The 24066-nt window shown below is 42.9% G+C and overlaps 1 protein-coding gene and 2 long non-coding RNA genes across 8 annotated transcripts in view; 2 read left to right on the top strand and 1 right to left on the bottom strand.

The window, feature by feature from the left end:
• PTPRM (protein tyrosine phosphatase receptor type M) overlaps positions 1 to 24066 on the top strand; it is an 801865-nt gene that overhangs the window by 543568 nt on the left and 234231 nt on the right. The gene's annotated exons all lie outside the window — the stretch shown is intronic.
• On the bottom strand, positions 14081 to 19339 carry LOC147575501 (uncharacterized). The gene is made up of 2 exons (XR_015242454.1): positions 19151 to 19339; positions 14081 to 14416 (listed from the first exon to the last, which is right to left on the bottom strand). It is a non-coding gene; the product is annotated as an uncharacterized LOC147575501 (long non-coding RNA).
• On the top strand, positions 21321 to 23138 carry LOC147575500 (uncharacterized). The gene is made up of 2 exons (XR_015242453.1): positions 21321 to 21501; positions 21751 to 23138. It is a non-coding gene; the product is annotated as an uncharacterized LOC147575500 (long non-coding RNA).

The raw sequence follows: 24066 nt of genomic DNA, 5'->3' as shown, positions 1-24066 counted from the left end.
CTTTTTCTCCCTAATGTGGCTCTTAAAGCAAGAGTTTTAGGGGTGCCTGGGTGGCTCAGTCAGTTAAGCGGCCAACTTCGGCTCAGGTCATGATCTCACAGTTTGTGGGTTTGAGCCCTGCGTTGGGCTCTGTGCTGACAGCTTGCTCAGAGCCTGGAGCCTGCTTTGGATTCTGTGTCTCCCTCTCTCTCGGACCCTTCCCTGCTCATGCTTTGTCTCTTTCTGTCTCAAAAATATGTACAACATAAAAAAAATTAATTAAAGCAAATAGAGTTTTTTTTTTTTTAATGTAAAATATAAAACATGGAAGTCACTGAACTAGATCCCCGCTGAGGAAGTCAAGCAACTGAGCGTATACAGAGAAGCTCCTGTGTTTTGGACCCTGTGCTAGAAACCTCCACAGGCATTATTTCGCTAAGTCCTCACAATGGCCACCTGAGAGAACATCATCACACTTTTCAGTTGAGAAAAGGAAGCTCAAAGGCATTAGATTCAAGTACACAGGCCTCAGAGCACTGATACGCAGGGAAGTCAGGGACAGAACTCTGATCCCAGCCTTTGTGACTTGAGCCCTGGGCTCCTTTGACCTCAGTGTCTGTTTGAACTTCTCCCTTTTTGCCCCGTGTTCTCCTCTCTCCCCTCCTGAGCCCTTCAGGCCTCACCTGCTCCCCCACCCCCAGCCCTGACACCCCATGCAGCCCTTTAAGTTGGGTTCTCACTGACACCTGGGCCCTCCTGGCCCCTTGCTTCCTTGTCCCCACCACACATCACACTAACCCCAGCCTGAGAAAATCTCATTGCCTGCTTTCTTGGCTCCTGGTTTCATACTTCCGGGTGTTATTTGACAACCAGCAGAGGTTAATTCAACTAGAGGTATGTTGAATCCCGCCTTGATATGTTCTGCTGATCAGTGAATGTCCCCTGCACATGCAATGGTAGCGCTCCCACCCAGCGGTTCCCTCAGCCTGAGCCCTAAGCTGGCTTGGTCAGGCCTCCCCTCCCATCACTGTGCCCACTCTCCTGGGCGGGCAGCTCTTTGCCAACCATGGCACTTTAGGCCTGCCCTTTACCCCTGGGGGTCCTAGCCATTGGACAGAGAAGGACACCTTTTCCTTAGGAACAGAAACCAAAAGTGAGGTTCACCAGCAACAGCCCAAGGAAATTTCTCAGACTGTCGCTGAGGAGCGGGCCTATGGCAAATACCATCTTTGCAGAACACAAGTGTGTCCCTCCATCTTTACAAAGAATGAAGGAGGGTGCTAAATTCTGTATGTCTCAGCCTATGGGTTTTGAGCTCGAGTCAAGGGCTGACTCAGATGGAAGCCTAAGTGAGGACCTAAGTTTGGTGGTGACTGTGTGGGGGGAGGTACAATGGAAAAAAAAGGTGACGATCTCAAATCCCCCGTTCCACAAATGCTCATTAATTGGTTGCCGGAGACCATCAGGGGTGGAAACCTTATAAATTATCTGGTCAAGTGGTTCTCAAACAGTGCTCTGTGGGGTTCCACGGGAAAGCCTCAGGGAGCTACTTCACATGCAGGCCTCTGGGCTGGGCAGCAACTTATTTAAAAACCGTTATGCATAGGGGTGCCTGGGTGGCTCAGTCAGTTAAGCGTCCGACTTTGGCTCGGGTCATGATCTCACAGTTTGTGAGTTCGAGCCCTGCATCGGGCTCTGTGCTGACAGCTCAGAGCCTGGAGCCTGCTTTGGATTCTGCATCTCATTCTCTCTCTGCCCCTCCCCAACGTGTGCTCTGTCACTCAAAAATAAATAAAAATGTAAAAAAAAAATTTTTTTTTCTTAAACCATTATGGGTAGCATAACTGTTGGGCAGGTGAAGAATTAAACTGCTCGGGTTCACATCTCAGCTGTGTCGCCTACCAGCAGATTGACCTTAGGCAAGTTACTTTGAATCTCTGTACCTCAGTTTGCTCATCTGTAAAGTGGGAGCCACAGCTTTACCCACAGTAAAGTTGTCAGAATTACGTCCGCAAGTAAAGTACTTAGTACACACTCCGTAAATGTTAGCTATTATCGTTTCTCTACCTTAACACGTTGTTTTAAAGTATGGGAATGATGAACACCCTTTTATTCCTTCATTGATGCACCGAGCATGTATTTCCTGAGTAACTGCTATATGTCAGGCACTGAGTGAGGCTCTTGAGATATGTGAGTGAACAAAGCATATAAAAACTCAGATATACTGAAAACGTTTACTCTAAGTCTAGACTGACCTCATCCCCAGCCCCTATGATAGCCGTCTTTCTCTCTATGTAAATATATACAAATATATACAGATTTTTTTCCCCACTACCGTGTATTTACTTAACTCTGTCACTTGCATTTTGCACTTACTAAGTAAAGTACACTTATTAGGCTTCTCCGTCAGGCCAATATATATCAATCTAGGACATTCTGTTACCTAGTTGTTCCTCTGTAGGGATAGGTGAAGATCTAGTCACCCAGTCCCTTGTTAATGGCCATTCAGATTTTCACCACTTTTAGATTTTTTCCTACTCACAGCAACAACCACCAGAAACTGGAATACATAACCTTCTGTACATGTTCTTTCCATTGTCACTTTATTGCTTTTTTTAATGTGTATTTATTTATTTTGAGAGAGAGAGAGAGAGCTGAGGAGGGGCAGAGACAGAGAGAGGGAGAGAGAATCCCAAGCAAGCTCCACGCTGTCAGCGCAGAGCCCGACGCGGGGCTCAAACTCACAAACCGTGAGATCGCCACCTGAGCCGAAATCAGACACTTAACTGGCTGAGCCACCCGGGGGGGCCCCTGTAACTTTATTTCATAATGATTCTCAAATATGGGTCAAAGGGCAAGTTTGTTTTATATGTAGGGCCATATTCCTTTCCTTCCCAATTGTAGCAATTCATTCCCCCTTCTCCCGCTAAGTGCCTGCTAAGTGCTCCCCCTGCACTGGATGTCTACCACGCCATGTTTCCTGTATGGTGCGCTAACGTCTCCTGACGTTTCCTGAAGCTGGTTATCTTCGCCTGTGTTTACTGGCCATGTGCACTTCTTCTGCATCTGTTCATACTTATTCCTGTCAATCACCGTTCTTTTTTTTTTTTTAATATTTTTAATGTTTATTTATTTTTGAGAGGGAGAGAGACAGAGTGCAAGCAGGGGAGTTGGGTGGAGAGAAAGGGGGACACAGACTCTGAAGCAGGCTCCAGGCTCTGAGCTGTCCGCACAGAGCCCGACGCGGGGCTCGAACTCACAAATCGTGAGGTTATGGCCTGAGCTGAAGTCAGACGCTTAACCGACGCTTAGCCCAGGCAGAGCCACCCAGGCGCCCTGCAATCACTGTTCTTTTGACTTTACTGTGTCTTTTGGCATAAAGAAATTCTCATTTTCAGATAATGAATATGTTCCCGTTTTCCTGTATTTCTCCAAGGTTTTTGTTTTGCTGGAGAAGGTATTCATATCTCTGATTATTCAGCCATTCACCTGAATTTTAGCTCTTGAATCCGTCTAGAAACTACCACCGATATGGTGTGGTGTATTGCCAATGGAGAGGGCTAGCTTTTCCAGATAGACAACAGCTAGACCAGCTCTTATTATTAAATAAACAATTATTTTCTCACAGCAGTGAAATGCCATATTGTCATATATTACGATACATGTATATACACTATATTATGGTCCTCTTTGGGTCTTCCTACATTATTAGCATAAGTTTTTTTTTTTTATTATACTGGTTTTTTAGGATAGTTTCTTATGTGATAAAACTGGAATTCTCTCCATCTTCTTTGTCAAGAATCCCTCACATCCCTCCTTGTCTCCTTATCAGTCCTTCCAATGGCCTGGAGTCCTTACAGCCTTAAATGATGGCCCCACTCCTCTGATTCACTCTCTACCTTCTTTCCTCTGCCTTACTCCACACCAGCTACCCTGACCTCCCTGTGGTTCTTTGGCCACATCAGCCATGCTGCTTTCCTTGACCTTTTGCTCCCAGTTTCCCCTTGCTTGGGAATATTCTTCCCCACATATCCACTTGACCCTACCTCCTGTAGTCCTGGCTCAAATCTACCTTCTCCATGAGGTCTGCCATGAATACTCAACCCGTCTTCATGCTGCAGCCTTCCATGAGACCTTTCCCCATCCTTTCCGTACAATCTTCCCCCCCTTAGGCTGCTGCTTTCTTCCTTTTGCCAGCACTTCTCACTTTACATGCTCTGTCTTCCTCCCCCTCCTACAATATAAGCCCCCTAAGGGCAGACATCTTCATCTGCCGTGTTCTGATTTATATTCCAGTGCACCCCAGGCAGTTGGGTTCCAAAAATGCCACTGAACTCCTCATTGGAATCTTATCAAATCTATGTGTTACCACAACTTTAGGAGTATGATCGATTTCTCCATCAATTTCAAATCTTGTTATAAGACTGGTAATACAAATTTGGAGTTTTCTGTAAGGGCCAGCCTTGTCAGGTCTCCCTCTAAAATGTATTCTAGGTTCGATGATTTCTCACCTTCTCATGGCCACCACACCAGCCGGGACCAGTGTAAACGTGTCTTAACTACTCTCATGGCTCCCTGTTGACTCATTTGCCACATGGCAGCCAGACTGACTTTTGGAAATTAAAGTCCCTTTCCATCACTTCTCTTCTTAATGCCCTTGGATAGCTTCCTACTGCACTAGCATCAACTTCAGAAGTTGTCGCCCAGCAAAGGATCCCGCACGGTCTGGCCCCTCTCACACCTGGCCCTCATCTTCTGTCGCTTCCCACGCTCAGTGCTGGTCTCCTTTCTCTTCAAAGCAGCATGCCAGATCCTGCTCTGGTAGTTTGCATTCCCTCCACCCTCTGCTGAAACTCTTCCCCTAGTCTTCGTATTTTCAGCTTCTTTGCAACATTCAGGATTCAGTGTAGACATATGTCCCCCCCAAAAGTCTCCCTAGACCAGCGTCTTGAAGTCAGTGCCTTGTTGGCCCCCAGACCACTGTCCCACTCATCACTTTGCTTTATTTTTAATTTTTTAATGTTTATTTTTGAGAGAGAGGCAGACAGAGTGCGAGCAGGGGACGGGCAGAGAGAGAGGGAGACACAGAATCCGAAGCAGGCTCCAGGTTCTGAGCTGTCAGCACAGAGCCTGATGTGGGGCTCAAACCCGCAGACGGCAAGATCATGACCTGAGCCGAAGTCGGAGGCCCAATCGACTGAGCCACTCAGGCGCCCCTCTGCTTCTTTTTGAAGTGCCCTGATGACTGTGTGTCTCCTCCTGGAGCCCAGGCAGGCAGGGCTTCGTCTCTCTGTCTTGTTCCTGATGTAGCTGCATGGGCACCTAGCGGGTGGTCCACTGTATTTACCAGATGACTGAACAGTTGGTGACCTTTCTTGTTAAACTTATTCCCAGGTGTTCTGTAGCTTTCATTATATCATCAGTAAATTTTGAAAAATTTTGATGAGGATACGAATTTTTAGAATCTTTTTATTTTGCCTACTCTTGACTGATTTTATGTTAGTTGCAAAATTCATGTCTTCTTTAGAATATATACATATATATGTGTATATATTTGAGTCAGTAGACCATTATACTGCAAATAAAACAAACCCATGGTTTTTCAACCCACTTTTATTTTTTTTTTTTTTTCATGTTTATTTATTTTGAGAGAGAGAGAGAGCAAGGCCATGTGTGTGTATGGGGAAGGAGCAGAGAGAGAGAGAGAGAGAGAGAGAGAGAGAATCCCAAGCAGGCTCTCCGCTAACAGCACAGAGCTTGAACCCACAAACATCAGATCATGACTTGAGCTGAAGTCAGAGATGCTTAACTTACTGAGCCACGCAGGTGCCCCTCAACCCATTTTGAAAAAGCACAATTTTAACCAACCATTTATTTTAGCAAGAACCATAAGAAAGTTTTAATGTTCATTTTATTGTTTTCGAGAGTGGCCTACTCACTCGCACCAGCATCGTCTGTTTCTTCCAGCTCCCCAGACCTCATCTGACCACTTTTCTACCTCCGCCTGTCAGACCCAGCCAGTAGGTCTTGGGTAATCTTTAGGAGCAATAAGCTGGGACAGACCTCAGTGCAAGTAGACATCATCTGCCCTTCTGTGGACCCAGGTTCTCTATTTATAAAATGAAGACATAACTAAAATCAGATTTCAGCCGCACTGAGTAGCACAGAGGACCGGATGCAGCTTGAAGATGGTGTGTTTGTTTACTGAACTTGAGCTTAATCTGGGGCAGAAACTGCGAGTGCAAAGGTCCTGTGGTGAGAGGTAGCATGACCAAAATTGAAACATTGCCAAAAAGGCCATCATGGCGGGAGAGCAGAGAGTGAGACGAATGTGTGGTGAGCGGTCAGGTCGTACAGACAATCAGAGGCCACGCTCCTCTGGCTAGGCACACTAGAAACGTTGGAGGGCAGATGAAATTAGGCCAAAAGACTGGAGTAAAACTCTAAGAAATGGAGGAACGTCTGCCAGCCTAGAGAAAAAAGTATACTGAGTAGAAATGGATTGAGCATGCATAGAAGAGCTAAATGCCAGAAAATTGGTGCAGCCTAAGTGCCAGCTCTGGGGTCCTGATGATCCTCGATCAGCATCAAAGAGTGCACGATAGGGAATTTAAGGGACAGGTTCAAACATATCAAAGGAACACTTTAAGTACCTTAGAGATGGAATGCTTTCATTCAGCCTCTTGCCTGAGTGATCCACTTTATTCATTTTGAGGGCTATTTACCAGGGTATTCGTATGAATTAAAACTGACAAAGAACATAAAGGGTAATAAAACTCAGCAATGCTGTTTGAATAAATGGTCACTCGGATAAAATCTCACCACTGTTAGCTGCAGACAGTTATATTTTGCCCTTTTAAGAGTTCAGTCATTAGATTCATAAAGTGTTGTCTTGGAGAGAGTTCATTTTGTCTACTAGGAAATATGTGCAGAAATGTTTTTATCTACTACTACAGGGGCTGTATTTCACTTATCTTGGTATCTTCCACAATCTGCCACTCAGTGCTGGGCACCTGAAAGACCCTCAGAGACCAGCTATAAATGTCAGATGGAATGAATTCATTTGTAGAAGATAAAATTCCCTTAAAGGAGTGAACTGATTTCTACACCCCTTTTTTTAAGAAAAATAGTATCTGCATCACAGAGGAGCTCCCAACTGTGACTCAGGGAGGTGTGGGCTAGACCGGTCGCATGGACGTCCCGTGGTCACGTAGACGTTCGTGGTCATAGACCAAGTGTCACATAGACGTTCATGGTCATAGACCAGGGTCACATAGACATTCTGTGTTCAGACATGCAGGTCCATCCCAATGGAACTGTTACAGCTTTGCCATCATTGAAATATTCAGCTTTAGGGACATAGGCTCTGCACTGCTCCAAACATGTTCACTGTCCATACTTTAGAAGAGAAGTGTCACCCATTCATCCCTTACATGAAGATCTCCTTTGCCCCTCGGGAAGCTTGATGTGTAATTAGCTCTGTGTTAAGAGATGCAGAGAATTCAGAGAAGTGTTATGTGTACTCTTTGCTCTCAAGAAAGGATCTTTGTTAAAACCAACATCAACAGTTGACTAGACATTCTGCGTCAACAAAATCCACCAGTTTCTTGAACCATTTGTAACAATGATAAATGTGTAATGAAGTTAGCATATATTTAGTTGTGCTCTAAAACATACTATCTATATGATACCAGAGTCCTTCTCAGTGTCCGGAGCTTTGGATAAATATCTTGAGAGAATTTGGGGTAAAAATAAAGGGAAGATAATGCCTCCATTAGGCTTCCTTGTAAATAAAAATAGCCAATCTCTTCATTTAACCTGATAATCTATTTATAGGAAACAGTGGCTGAATTAGAACAAACATTTTCCAATTAATTACATATCCTGATTTTTCAGGCGCATTATCATATCAATATGGGTGATTAGTAATTCACAGGCTGCCTCATGTTAGGCAATTTTTCTTAAACAATGAAGGATGCATCAGCGCTATATATTTTGGCCATGGAGGCCAACAGAGAAAGTTAGCGAGAGGAGAATTTGGTTGGAATTTCGGCATCTCTTAAAAGGGTTGCTTGAGGATTCTAAAAATTTCCCTTTCAGCTACAAAGGATGTAAAGTGAGGGGAAATTTTTATTCTCTCTGCAACACCAGCTGAATGCATTTTAATGGGCTGTAGTGTCACTGGTGATTTATTACCCCTTTTTGTTCTTTTATGTGTTATATTTGTCATTTTGCTATGGCAGTTTCATCTATAAAACAGTATAGTTACAAGAAAATGGTGAGGGGATACAGGACTGCCATGGGACAGTCTGTTCCTTTTTCCTTGTCATTTTGGGGAAGGAAATACTGAGTCAAATGTCAAGCATTTAATTTCAGAAATAATACATTTTAAAAGAGGTATATTGCACCAAAACAGTATTGTTTTCCATTTTTGCTACATAAACTTAAGAATTTCTGTGTAACGGTTTTCAATATAAAAGAACTTCAGTTTTAAATATCCTTTTGCATTTTCCCTTCTATCAGCAGGATGATAAAGGAAAATAAAACAATGTATTTAACTTCTATTTGCTTAAGGCATAGAGCTTTCTGGCCTGAAAAGCACAAATTGAAAAATGTTATATTTTAGGAAATCTACCTTTTAATTTCACTATTAATCTGGTGCATTGTACATGGCCAACATGGATGCTGCAAGTGAAGTTTCAAGCTCAAAAGAAACCAAGTTTTTGGGAAAAGACTCAGCATAGTGGGGGAAAAATAAGATTTTTGCGTGAAAGATATTATGTTTATCCGTTAAATTATTCTTACCTTTTTAAGTATGGGAAGATGTTATTTAAATTTTATAGTAAAATTAAGTTAGTTCATCCTTGATAGTAGTAAATGTGGAAAGGACCTGGATATTTTTAAAATATTTATCAAAATTGAATGGCACTATCTGCTTCTCTAGGTCATTGTCTTCACCCTAGTGCCCAGCATGGAACTGGATACATAGTAGCTATTCAGAAGTATCTACTTGTTGGTAGATACCTTCCTTCATGACATCCTTCCTTTCATCCCTTGCTTTAAAAAAAAAAAAAATGTCATGGGTGACTCAATCGGTTAAGCACCAGCTTCAGCTCCGGTCATAATATGGTTCATGAGTTCGAGACCCACGTCAGGCTCTGCTGACAGCTCAGAGCCTGGAGCCTGTTTCAGATTTTGTGTCGTCCTCTCTCTCTGCCCCTCCCCCCCCCAAATAAATGAAAAACATTTTTAAAAATTAAAAAATTAAAAAAAAAGTCACTACAATTTAGAATATAAGGCATCAAGATTAATTGTGACAGTTTTATGTCTAAGAAATCCTTCAATTTCATTCAAAAATTTGTAGGCAAAGGGCCATGCTCTGCTGTTTTGGTTGGCTTTAGACTAGTCTCCTTCATAAATGAGTATTTTTAGAATCCTGTGAAATACTTAGTATTTGTGAGAGACTTTCTTTTCTTTTTTTTTTTTTTTTTTTTTTAAGTATTTATGGGTATGATCCCATATACGTAATCGGGATGGGAAGGAGTCAGAAATTCCTTCATGACTGTGACCCAGCAAGATGTAGAAGAATCAACAGATCAAGAAAATATCAAGGATAGATCTAGAATAAACAAATTTCCCCTTTTAGAGAAAGAATTCTTTTTTTTTTTTTTTTTTTTTTTTTTTTTTTTATTTTTATTTATATATGAAATTTATTGTCAAATTGGTTTCCATACAACACCCAGTGCTCATCCCAAAAGGTGCCCTCCTCAGTACCCATCACCCACCCTCTCCTCCCTCCCACCCCCCATCAACCCTTAGTTTGTTCTCAGTTCTCAACAGTCTCTTATGCTTTGGCTCTCTCCCACTCTAACCTCTTTTTTTTTTTTTTTTTTTTGTTCCCCTCCCCCATGGGTTTCTCTTAAGTTTCTCAGGATCCACATAAGAGTGAAACCATATGGTATCTGTCTTTCTCTGTATGGCTTATTTCACTTAGCATCACACTCTCCAGTTCCATCCACGTTGCTACAAAAGGCCATATTTCATTTTTTCTCATTGCCACGTAGTACTCCATTGTGTATATAAACCACAATTTCTTTATCCATTCATCAGTTGATGGACATTTAGGCTCTTTCCATAATTTGGCTATTGTATTTCACTTGCTTTACTGACCTTGTAAATGAGTCAGGGGACAGTCAGGATGGGCAAGTGAAAAGAGAAAAAGCACAGTCCCTTCAACGAGATTGCCTCATTTCATCTGCCCTCTTGATAGTATCAGTCAATGCTAGACAGGGTCCTCAGCGACTCTAGTGGACTGAGAGGGAGGCCTCTTTTTATTTATTTTTTTTCATTTTTTTAAATGTTTATTTTTTGAGAGAGCACGAGCAGGGGAAGGGCAGAGAGGGAGGGAGATACAGAATCCAAAGCAGGCTCCAGGCTCTGAGCTGTCAGCACAGACCCCAACGTGGGGTTCGAACCCACGAACCCCGAGATCATGACCTGAACCAAGATCATGACCTGAGACGAAATCAGAGGCCTAATCAACTGAGCTATGCAGGCACCCCTGAGAGGGAGGCTTCTTAAAATTCCAGCATGTGAAAATCCGCCCCCCCACCTCACCCCAACACTCACGCTACTTTTAGAATTGTCATCTTCATTACCAAGGTGAAAGGATCTTGGGTAATAATCTGATTCGTACTCAAACCATGGCATTTCTAGCTTAGCCACCATATATTCTTTTTTCTTTTCTTTTACTTTTTTTTTTTTTTTAAACACAGAACACATTTACTTTTTATTTGGAAATGATGTCAAACTTTAAGTTGCAAAAATAAAAATATCACAGAGAATACCGGTATATCCTTTATCAGATTTCCCTCTTATAAACATTTTACCCTATTGGCTGTATCATTTGCTCTCTCTCTGCATGCGTGCGTGCCTGCACACACGCGCATACATCAATTTTTTTTTTTTCTGAAGGATTCAAGGACAACTGACATATGTCATGACCCTTCACCTCCTAAATATCTCAGTGCATATTTCCTAAGGATAGGCATGTTCTATTATGTAATCATAGTACAGTGATCAACTTGATGAATTCACATTAATTCAGTACTTTACTGTTCTTATTCCCATTTGTCAGTTAACCTAACATGCCCTTTGTACATTTCCCTCCTCCACTATAGGATCTAGTCTAGGTAGGTCAGTTATGTCATTTGGTTTTCATGCCTGGTCAGCCTCCTTTAGTGTAACCATCATATATTCTTTATTTTTTTTTTAATTTTTTTTTCAACGTTTATTTATTTTTGGGACAGAGACAGAGCATGAACGGGGGAGGGGCAGAGAGAGAGGGAGACACAAAATCAGAAACAGGCTCCAGGCTCTGAGCCATCAGCCCAGAGCCCGACGCGGGGCTGGAACTCACAGACCACGAGATCGTGACCTGGCTGAAGTCGGACGCTCAACCGACTGTGCCACCCAGGCGCCCCATCATATATTCTTAACCATGTGGCCATTCTCTCTCCAGGAAAGCTGTCCTAAGGACAGGGGGAAGAGAGGTTGCTCTCCTTTACAGAATTGTATTTGGCCGCTTTCCCATCTCATGTGCTTGTCGAATGTGAATCTATGACATCATGAAGATATAGGGCCAAGGGAGTCTCACTTTACTTGATAAATCATTCAAAACAATATTTTTGTTAAAAATCAACATGTCATGAAGTAAAATGCAACATTTGCATGCTTTTTTATCTTTACTTTTTGAAAAGATTGAACAACAGACTTCAAAGAAATTTCATGCCAGTAGTAGGGCTGCTTAGGATAAACCTCCGGTTTGCAATGGTCCTTGTCCTCTCTCGTCTGCCCAGTGAGTACAAGTGAGAGAAAGGTGTAAGAATTACGCGTCCCTTTGACCAGCTCATGGGGAACAGTGAGTTGAGGGCCCTCAGGTTTAGATTCCAAGATCATTTTCAAAATCCCACGATTTCCTAGGTCAGTTTTCAGTCATATCCAACAGGAATCTGGGCCTAACGAGTCTCTGTATCGGATTTTAGTAGAGTGGTTCACCCAGGAACTCTGGATCTCAATGCACATAATTTAGAAAGAATTTGTTTTATTTTCCTCTTGTTTGTCTGTTACACTTACTTTAGATAGAAGTTAATGAATCCAAAGTCCAGGTTTCCTGGACAAATCTCTTAAAGTCTAAATCTCAGCTTCCCTATCTGCATAACAGAGAGATTACTTTTCTTAGCTTCTTGGTAGGTTTTGGGAGAATGAATACAATGACAGATAGAAAGGACCTGCACAAAGCTGGCTCAGGGTAAAGAGGAGGAATTGGCCATTGCTAGCAACTTCTTTGGTAGCTTTGCTCTTATCCCAATACAAGGTTGTTTTATGGCTCTCTGATCTTTCAAGAGAACTAGGTCATTAACCTGGGCCACCACCACTCCCAAATTTGAGGGCTGCAGCCCTTCTGAAAGGTGCAAATGTGAACTTATGGGAAAATGAATGGATTTCTTGATGCTGCGGAGGGTGTTATTTACATGAGCACCATGCACATACTGTGGTCTCCAGGAGCACTGGAGCGTGAGAGGAACGTTATTATTCTATCATATGTCAAGGCTTGTAACGAGTCCCCCACAGATGATATTCTCCATTTGCCTATCTTTGGGATATAAACTGCATCAGCATGACCCAGGCTATTATCTTGCTACTGGCAATAATGGTGATTATGATAATGATGAAAACGTTACCACATTTTCAAAGACAACTACTTTATTTGAAGCAGGAATAGCCCAAAGCAGTGTATAACCTATTCTGCTCTTCCCTGTGCCATAGAATAAAATGCCAGGCTCCCTTTGTCATCCTGGCCATTTGGAGTTCCTTTGTTCCTCACTGTCCTTGGTGTATATGTGGACACCTTTCTCTGATTTGCCCTTCAGTTACATCAGTTCTCAAGGGAGCACGAGAGGATGCACTTTAATAGCACTCCATTAAGAAGGCTTCTAGATTATCTCATTGAGTAACTTTTTTAGACATTGAATATGAAGTTGGAAAAATACACAGCAGTTCATAAGGGAATGAGAAGCAATGCGAGTTTTCTTCCACATGTTGTTTTCCTTTAGGAGAGTAAATAACTATCCCTGAGAAACAATCTTTGTAAGTAAGCCTGGCACTTGTCTCGCAGTTAATAAATGGCACCTGTTCAGCACATCTATCAGTATCTCTGATGAGTTTTTCCATTTACTCCTAGTAAATATTCAAGCAGGACATCACTTCAGCAATGTAATTGATGTTCAGTCTAATTTACTTATTGGTGTTGCTAATGATGCAATTATTAATTGTGGTTTATTATTAATTATAACAGCTTCCTCAGTTGGTGCTCTTGGTCAGAACATATACTGGCATATCAGTTATTACTTGGGATTTCGCCTGTCTTTGCAGGGTTTAATTTTACCTTTCTACCCAAGATTATATATGACTTCACAGTAAACATGATAAACAAAATTACCTTTGATATTGCCAATCTAGTGGATTCTCCTTTTATGTCTTTTAATAATTTCTTTAGATACTGGTATATATTTATGTACAAATACGTGCATGCACACATGTATAGAGACCTCGTCAAAGTGGGTTACATGTGTCTTTTAGACAGTTTAGGGGATTAATAAAGAGAATTTTCAGATTTCTACCTTGTTTCTTCCTTGGTTTCTTTTTAACAAGGAAGTTAAAAAATACTCCCAGAGCATGGTCATAGAAATGACATAACCATTTTATTAAATCAAATTATTCTTAACAGTTTAAATCATGTTAGCATGATCTTATTATAAGCTTCTCTTTTTTTTTTCTTTCTAAAAAGGCCCAGACTGTTGTCATTATTCTCCAGCAGAAATTTTGGCCATTTGAAAGACTTCTAAAACGAATTCCATATATGATGGTGAAAAATGGTCTATAGCTACTTAATCATTACGAATATTGAGTTCGTAACACTTTATTCTTGACAGATACTCATTTCCTGTCTCTCTGATATGTACCCAGTTAACTTTCTCGTCATTGATGGATATATATTTCACTGCTTTGGCACTGAAAATATAACATTTTGTCACTAGTATTTATTTCCATGCTCTTTTTATTCTATTAATCGCATTTTATCATTGATGAAAGTTTGGCCAGTAAATTTACTGGCTTCTTCCGTGTACTGGCTGTTTCTTGGTGTGCTCAGTGGAACCAGCATTCAGTCATGTTCCTTCTTTCTCTGGATATTGTCTGGATGCCCGTGTAAGGTTATCTGAAGATCGCTACAGATGCGTTTTATCTTCCTAATCGCCCTGCTACATGCTGGAGATCAGTAGAGGAAAGACCACAAAATTAAGCCTGTTGTCATCTTTACTTAATTATACTTCCATTTTTGTCTCTTGTTTCTTTCTTTTTATATCCATCGTGCTACCTAAGAACATAAATGGGAAAAGAATAGGTAGATTATGAAAAGAGCACAACTTCAGAATGCGATTAATCACGACAGATCTTCCATTCAGCACATGTATTCTCACATGTACTGTGGATACATAATAAGATATTGGGCCAGGTCAGATGAGGGCCAAAAAGCCAAAAAAGCTTTGTCTCAAGGCCCTGATGTTAGCAGATGATAGAAGGAATTTGCCAAAATGACTGAACTGAGGGTAAAAATAAGTTCTATGCAAGAAGGGTAAAGCAAGGTTCTATAGCAGTACCGCGGGATGGGGAGTACTTCCTACAAAGCAATCGAGAACAATATTTGGGCTGGGTGGCCTTTGAAAAATGGGCACAGTTGGAACCTATCAAAAGTGAATAGGGGGATGTTTCCATGGAGAAGGAGCAGCAGGAGCCCTGAGAAGGGGAAATGTTGGATGTATGGAGAAAACTGAACATGTCCATTGGGTTGGAACATAGATAAAGGAAAGTGAAAAGAAGAAGGATATATAGTTAGGAAAGGGGGTTGGAGCTAGCTCATGGAAGGCCTTGATTGCCTTTTGAAAGAAGCATTAGGAAACCCTTGGGTTTCTTGTTGTGTTTTTAAATGAAAGAGTGACCTGATTAGAGCAGTTCTTTGGGAAGACCAATATAGCTGCAGTGTGTAAAAGAGACTGGAAGGGATGTCTACCTGGGAGTCCAGTACAAAAGTCCAGAAGGGAAATAAGCCAGGTTCATGGTGACAGGAATGAAGAAGAGATAAAGAAAGTATAACTTTTTTTTTCTTTTTTTTTTTACTTTTTATAGATTGGGTTGGGGGGTGAGAACTGACCTGTCTCATGTCAGCTAACTATTCTTCAACCCAAGGATAGGAATGAATAAACGCTCCTTTGTAATACATTTCATTTTTATGTGCTGAGGCTCCAGATGCCCTTTTATGGACAACCAAAAGTCATTTAACTGGCTCTGACTTTTATTGAGTACATGCTACATTCTAGGCACTAAGAATATAGAGAAGAAAAGACGCAGCTTTTCTCTGTAAAAACGAGAGCTCCCATGCTTGTTTAAACCTACGTGTTCAAAAATATCCTGCATACAGACATAGGTCCCATGTGGTCACTACTCTCTTTATAAATACCGGCTGTAGGTTTTAAGACATTCATTCAGTAAAGACTTACTAAGTGACCACTGTGTTAAAAGCATTGTGCTAATCGCCAGAAGTCAAAGGTGGGTAAGAAATACTCCTTTACTCTTGAAAAGCTCCAGTGGAAGACTGCATCAGGGCACCTGCTGGTCTCCTCCTTGGTTAGATAAATGATCTTAATTCCCTGTCTCTTTTTGCATGGTCCTTCTTTTCTACCCTGTTGATCACTGGTGCTTCTTTTCTTCGATTCCTTTTTAGCGTCTCTACCTTGACCAGTGCATTGTGTTCTGGCAGGGTCATGTGCTTGCCACTTCTCTGGGGCATTTTCAAAATCACACGGACTGTATTACCACGCCTTTCTTTTCTGCATTTAGGCCCAGGACGCCCATGTCCTCCTATATTTATCTTCCTCTTCTTGCAGGATTTTAATTTCCTTATTGCATTGTTCTGCACTTCGGTAGTATGTTTTCATTCTTTTCTGAGGTTCTCCTCTTTACAGCTGATCAAGATAATTTTCAACTTGAGTCTTATGATTCAGAGTGTTAGCAGGAGTCGCCCAAGTTTTCCGTGTTACTGGGAAAAGTTGCGATGTAGTGAAGCAGGCATAGTCTCACAGACTTGCCTGGACCCAGTGCCCCTCACTTCTCACTGTCTGAGGACAAGCTACTTCTCCTGATCGCTCCTGCTGCCTTAGTTTCTTCATGTATAAAATGGTATTGATTACACTTCATGATATAATATTAAATAAAGTTATATAAGATACCTGGTATATCTTATATAAAGTAGGACTTCAAAAAGGTCAGCCGTAGCACTTGGGCAATCAGTTGGCATACCTTAAATTCCTTTACAATTAGCAATATCGTTTAATCTCTACTTCCTATGGCTACTCCTAAGACTAGTGTTTGATTCCATGAGTTTGTCTTTTTTTTTTTTTTATGCTTATTTATTTTGAGAAAGAGAGAGAGAGAGCAAGCAGGGGAGGGACAGAGAGAGAGAGACAGAATCCCAAGCAAGCTCCATGCTGTCAGCACAAGGCCCAACATGGGGCCTGATCTCACGAATCATGAGATCATGATCTGAGCCCAAATCAAGAGTCAGACCCTTAACCGACTGAGCCACCCAGATGCCTCCATAAGTTAGCCTTTTAATTGTGTCAAAAGATCATTTAAAATAGTGCACTGGGGCGCCTGGTGGCTCAGGTGGTTAAGATTCTGACTTTGGCTCAGGTCATGATCTCATGGCTCAGGGTGAGTTTGAGCCCCACATCGGGCTCTGTGCTGACAGCTCAGCCTGGAGCCCGCTTCGGATTCTGTGTCTTCCTCTCTTTGCCCCTCCCTCACCTCAAGAATAAATAAACATTAAAAATTTTAAAAAAATAAAATAGTGCACTGAAAGTTGCTGACAAAGTGAGACATGAATATATTGGGAGGTGTTTTTAAAATCAAAACCCAATTAAATATTTTTCCCTTTTTGCCATTGTCTGTGAATACCTTCCTCACCAAATATTTAGGACCGATGAGGCTCTCAAGTGGAATTTTTCTTCATGTTGTATAGGGAATCACCTAGGGTGGTACATATAGATTCCTAGGTCCTACCCCAGACCTTTGATCCTGAGTCCCTGGAGAATCCAGCCATTTGCATGTTTCAGAAACACTTCCAAATGTTCTTAAACTCTCTATACATGGAGAACTTCTGTTCTAGAAAATATTGAACAGAATGGCACAATTAATAGAAGCCTCTTTATTAAAGAACTTCATTGTTTAAGGAAAAGTTGTATGCTTACTAAATGAGTATACTGGGGGGGGCAGATTATGTGACCCGAATCTCTCCTAAGAGCCCAAGGATCCTCATTATGTTTCTGAGGGTCACCTTTGGTGCAGGTAGCTTACTGGCCATGTGCAAAGGCCCTCACGTTTCTGCGTGCAGTGCGCTAGACTCTGTACATTTTTTGAATCTCAGAAATAATGATTTCTTCTAGCAACCACGTAGGATTTATTAAGTATACTTATTTTTTTGATAAAATAGTGAATGACCAATTTTAGGCAGCAGCAAAAGCTACAAAGGGTTTGGGTAAACAGCTACTACTTTGTGCAGGAAGCTATGAGGATTCTTTCTCCCACAGGAATGATTTTTAAGAGCTAAAAACATAAGCTAGATCATGACCCCAGACACATCGTCTGGAGGAAAATTTGAGGGACAGCACATTTTTATTTTAATGCCTTTAAAGTTTGGTTTCAACCAAAGCGGGCTCTTAACAGGTGCATCCTCAAAAACACCCACTCACGTTCCCTTTATGGATTATCCACTTTGTCTGAAAAGTGAACACAGTTGATACCTTATAATTGACAAGTTGTGTCCTCATTTTATTACTTGACCATGGTTTGAGAAATGCAAATGGAAAAAATAAAGCTATTTCATCAGAATAGGAACAGCACTAATAATTCTCTTGAAACTTTTAGTGCCCAGATAGTAAGTGATAAGGTTTTGATAGATCATCTTACCCACAGGGTGTTGGCCACATCAATAAATGAAAGCAGTAACTGTCATGAAATTAGAACAAAAATAAAAAAGTAGATTAATTTTTTAGAGACAGTATATATCAAACAATCCCGTAGCTCAGTTTTATATGAGAAATTATATTTCTGAGTATTACTCGTAAGCCATGCATGTTCTGCATGCCCTACGGTGGAAATTAGGGACAAAGGAAGAGTTATAAATTCAAAAGCATAATCAGGTTACAAATAATACATAAAGTGTGAAGGGAGATTATTCCAGAGTAGTGATTGACTCTATATTCCCAGGAAGAAAAACAACGATATGTAATTTAAATGAAAAATCTCGGAGATGCTTCGCGATTATGTATAACGTTAAGGTACAGGTGAGAAAAATGAAAAACACACTGCAAGGAATTCTAATTCTCTGAGCAACAAGACGTGAATGAACTGCCTCGCAATCATGTTTAAAGCCGGGATGTTGCTATTTTTAAGAAAAAGAAAAGAAATCTACCTCCACAAAAGGTGAAAACCAAACCCCTATGAAAAGTAACTAAAATAGCTTCCGAAGTCCGTGAAGTCCTAAAAGTGCCAGCACAGAGTGGCTGTGGCTTCCTCAGTTGACATTTTAGAGTATCTTTGGGGACCCGAGTGCTCTGAAGCATGCTTGGGGGGACAGTCATCTCCCATGTTTCCACAGCTGCCATTTTATTTTCTACTTTTGTTTTGCCTCCTGTCTCCTCTTGAAAGGCGGCCCCACCTCCTCGGTTTCTCTTGCCAACGGTTCCTATAGTTGCTGCCCCCAACTTTTTTCTCCCCTTTCCCTCCAAATGCCAAGAGTGGTAATTTGGTATTTGGTTGGCCACCGAAACCATTCACATGTGGCGGGAATGGAGCACTTGGTGGCTTAAATTCCATTTAAACATTGAACCCACACACACGTTTTCCCTGGCAGGAAGCCGACCGCATATTTTCCATAAATGGCACCAGCATCCACCCCGTGCTGGGCGTCTGAGACCCGAGCGCACCAGTGTGTGGCCAGCAGCGTGCCCTCTGTGAGTCCCTTGTGCCCTGTCAGTTCCACTCGCCCCTTTACCTCAGCCGTGTGAGGCAGTAGCCTTTCCAATGGTCCCTGAAAGCCCGACCTTTCCTTTCTTCCATGAGCCTGCGTAGAACTGCCCACTTCCTCTTCTCAAGGCACAGCTCTGTTATGTTCTGCGGCTTCTTGTTCCTTAAATTCGGTACAGGCTGTTCTAGACAGTAAGCAAAGCCAGTAAGCAAACCATAAAGCCTCAGTTTCTCAAGCCTGTCCTCCACTACTCCCCAACCTGCACCCGGGCTTGAGCCCAGCCAAGTGCGTATCTGATCACAGAGATATCTTTGTGCCCCCCACCTCTCTGTCTTGGCTTACGAGGCCTCTTTCTTTGGAATCCAACCCGTCCTTTGAGCCCATTCATATTACAGCCTCTGGCAAGGAGCCTTTCCAAGCCTTCCTATCCACTCTCCCCGCCCCCCCCCCCCCGTTGGGTTCTGTAGCTCACTCATGGCACTTCACGAGGCTTCTGGTATTGTATGCTGAAGAATGAGGTACCAGCCTTCTTACTCACCTTGAATTCCCCTGCAGATCCTAGTCATGGTACTTTGAGCATAAAAGGTAGTCAGGAAGGAGTTGTTAATTTGCAGATTGTGAAAACCAAGTTTAGCTTTATCACAGGAGTTGGATTGCTCCAGCAAGTGTCCATTCCAGGAATGTTTCCACCATGAATTTCTGACCACTTGTCCTGCCCCTCCCCACCTTTGGGATATAATTCCGAGTAGTGTCATCCTCTGCGTTTTTCTCTTCCTCTTCCTCTTTTTCATTCTAGTTATGAGGAGTGAGGAGGGAGCCCTAGAGTTCTGTGCTCCTGGATAAACCCACAGCCTCTACCCCAAGCCTTACATCTCCCCATCACCCTCTGCCTTGAGACCCTCAGGGTTCATCTCATGATGCCTCTTTCTCAGCAAGCCCAGGTATCTAGCTCTCCCTTCTTCCCCTAGACCTTCACCCCCATACCACTCAGTGCATCCCTGCCTCTTTCCTCTCTCTGTTTTCAGAACCCTTCAGTGTGCTCTGGGACTCAAGGTTAGTCACCGGCCAGTCCCATATATCTGCAGCCTCATCCGTTCTCCTTACCACTGCTACCGGCAACTATTTCAAAACGTATGCTCTCTCCCCACCTTACCTACACCTCCTCCCTCATCCGCAGCCACACCTGACCATCTTGCTTCTGCTGCTGGGAAAACAAAGCAATCAGAAGAGGCCATTCAAATGTCCTGCCCCTGGACCACCCACATCCGCTCAACCCCAGACCTCTGTGCCCGTGCTTGCCATTCTTCCTGTTTGTCTGGGTGAAGCGTCTGCCCGGTGGCTGAAGCCAGTCCCTCCCTTGGGCACTGAGGCCCATCCCTTCCTGCCCCTTCAAGCTCCGGTGGTCTTCCTTTCTCCCCTGCCTCGTCAAAATTTCCCTGTTGGGTCATAAGCATTCAAAAATGCTGTACATTTTCCCGTCTTAAAAAACAAACAGGGGTGCCTGGGTGGCTCAGTCGGTTAAGCGTCTGACTTCGGCTCAGGTCATGATCTCACAGTTTGTGGGTTCGAGCCCCACTTTGGGCTCTGTGCTGATAGCTCAGAGCCTGGAGCCTGCTTCAGATTCTGTGTCTTCCTCTCTTTCTGCCCCTCTCTGCTCGTTCTCTCTCTCCCTCTCTCTCTCTCTCTCAAAAATAAACATTAAAAATTAAAAAAAAAAAAAAAACTACATTCTTCTCTGGCTTGTCCACACTGGTGCTCCCTCTGTGTGAATTCTCACTGACCTCTTCCTTGCTGGTTTCCATCCCTCGTCAATTGGCTGCTCCTTGTCGTCTCCATTACTGGTTCCTCCTTGTGACCTGTCCCCCCAATTCCCCTCCTAAGTGCCCTCATTCAGTCTTACGGCTTTACATGCCATCTTTTTGTTGACAACTCCAACATTTATGCCCTTATCTACCTGGATCTCTCTCTCCCCTTTGTTGCCAGCTGACTACGTGATGTCCCTTTTGGATGGCTGATGCCTCAAAACTAGCCCCAAACCAAATCCCTCATTTCCCCACCTACCTCTCCAAACTGCTCCTCTCAGGCTCCTACATTTCAGTCAAGGGCAACTCCATCTTACTCGGGTCAGAAACCTGGATGTCTTACCAGCACGGTCTACTTCGCATTCATGGGCAAACACCGAAGGCTCCACTGTCAACATATACCTCAAGGTTGACCGTGTCTTACCACCTCCACTGCTACAGTCTTATTCCAAATCATCCTAATCTCTTGCGTGGATCATTGCAATAGCCTCGTAACTGATCTTCCTGTGCCCACCATTGACCCCTGTGCTCTATTCTAAACCCCTCTCCCAGCATGATCCTGTTAAAACAAGCCAGGTCTGGGGCGCCTGGGTGGCGCAGTCGGTTCAGCGTCCGACTTCAGCCAGGTCACGATCTCGCGCTCCGTGAGTTCGAGCCCCGCATCGGGCTCTGGGCTGATGGCTCAGAGCCTGGAGCCTGTTTCCGATTCTGTGTCTCCCTCTCTCTCTGCCCCTCCCCTGTTCATGCTCTGTCTCTCTCTGTCCCCAAAATAAATAAACGTTGAAAAAAAAAAAATTAAAAAAAAAAAAAAAAAAAACAAGCCAGGTCACATCACCCCAGCACTCACAATCCTCCCATAGCTCCTATCTCATGCGGAGAAAAAGCCAAGTCCCCTCGGGGATCTGTGGAGGTGCCCCCAACTCTGCCAGTGTGTCCACTGCAGACCCACCTCGGTATTTCACAGTCTCGTCTTGTACCTTTTAACTTTTTCTTCCTGCCTAGAATGCTCCTCCTCCCTGCTTGTCGGTAGAGCTCACTCCCTTCCCTCTTTCAAGTCTCTGCTCAAATGTTGTTTTCTCAGTCATTCTTTCTCCGATTTCCTGTCTCGGTCGGAGCCGAGTAGCACCTGCCCGACCGACCCTCACAGTCCCCACCCCGAAGAGCGTGCTTCTCTGGAGACTGGTCCCGATTAACATCCTGCAGACAGTATTTGTTTCCATCCGGGTCTGCCCTTCCCCACAAGAGTATAACTTCCATGAGGACAGAGGCTTTTATTATACCCATTTGTTCACTGTTACATCCCTAAAACAGCGCATGGCACCGTTGAGGTACTCAATAAATACTTAGTGAATAAATGAAGGATATTGCTGATTTTCTCCCACATTGAAGGACAGCCTAGCACTAGTCCCCATGATGCAGATATTGCGGGGGGCTAAGCTGGCCCTGGGCTATTCCTATTCTTCACTCTTGCTATGAGGAAGGCTTCCTGTTTTCTCAAGGTGAGGCAGTCCCAGTGCTGTGGGCCACGCGATCAGTAACTCCAGGCAGCAGTGGTGGCTTTCATGGCCTTCTGGGCTGGCATCCTTGGGTCTTCTGGAAAAATTTCTGCAGCCAGTTCGGTAGTCCAAATTGGGCCCAAACCTCAAACCAGTGGCTGAGTACATCGTGTTCTCAGCCTGGCATGCTGCTGTTATTTAACATCGGACACTGGGCCAAGACTCACTGTTTTCGGCTAAGTTGAAAACCAACCAAATATTGCATGGGATAAAATAATCCCCTTTCTTATAAGATTTCTCCCATTAAGTGTTTTATCTGAAACCTTAAATAATGCACGTCTACTGGAATACCACCCTTTATCATTTTCTTGGCCATTAAACAAAACACAGAAAACCCAGAGCTATCACGAGGAGTCAGTAGAGTGGGCATCTGTGAAGATTATGCTCTACGATTTTAGCAGCCTGTCACCTTCAATCTCTGAAATATTTAGTTTATTCGTCATTTTAATGAATACGTTCAAGCCTAGATAATGCCCCCTGTTAAATGCATACATTAGAATTTATTCCCTTCAAAAGGATCTAAACATGCAGTAAACTAACTCTAAAGGGAACACACAGTGGAAGAGAAAAAAATGCTTTTCCACGAAGAATTAGAATTGATACTGAAAAAAAACAAGAATGAAAGTTCATACCATTAGAATCTTGGCAAGAAAGTAACAAGACAGAGGGGAAAATATTATGAAAACAACTCTTTTGCCAAGCAGTTTGTAAATTATACTGTTAAATTCATAGATTTGGGGGGGGGGTGGGAAGAAGCTATCCGTTGCAACCACATTCTGTCACAAATTATTCTCTGTCCCAGGCTGACAGCTCACAACCACATGGTTCCAAAAAAACAAAAGTGGAGAAAAGAGCATCCTGTGGAAAGGGATCGTAAAGATCTCCATTTCAGGAAAGACCGAAAGGGCAGGGCAGGCAGCCAAAGGCAGGAATGGCAGACACCCAGCGTGAACTTGAGATTCACGATGCACACCTCTGTGAGATTACCTCAGCCTGGTGACTTATGTCATCCCAACTTGTATGCACATTGATGCTTCCCGGATCAGTCCCCAACCCAGACATTCCAATCATCCCCTTCACTCTGGCACTGTCACAATGATCTGGTGGCCGTGCCCTGTTGCGGGCAAAGGGAGGGTCGCTCCCAGACAGCTCGGGGCAGCCCTCCTGTCCTTTTCTGAGTTGCTCTCCCATTTTGCGTGATTGCCGCCATAATCTCATTGCAACTGTGTCCTGCGGAGATGGAACATTTCATTTTCTTGACCTGCAATGTGAAATGAGTTAAAAGTAGGTGCTAAAGAATGATAATATGGAGCTTATGCTAGCTGCATAGCAATGGGCTTGTCTGCTTTCCAAAGGGAATGAAAGGCAGCGAGGGAGTCTCTTTTCCTGTCCTAAAGATGTGTAGAGTATTCACCAGTTCTCATGGAGCAGGCCAAAGTGTTGGCTAAAGTCAAACACAACCAGTTGTTTAATTAACAGAAACAAACATGACCGTTGACAAGACAAACTCTTCCCTTACTGAGTGTTTACAATGTATGGGTTGTATCCGTGTTGTTTTTTTATACTTCAGTATTTTAGGCTAAAT

Source organism: Puma concolor, chromosome D3 (genome assembly GCF_028749965.1).
Source record: "Puma concolor isolate L17-30 chromosome D3, mPumCon1.1.hap2, whole genome shotgun sequence".
NCBI lineage: Eukaryota > Metazoa > Chordata > Mammalia > Carnivora > Felidae > Puma > Puma concolor.
Note: the sequence above shows the minus strand (reverse complement) of the source record. Positions and strands in the feature narration are given on the sequence as shown.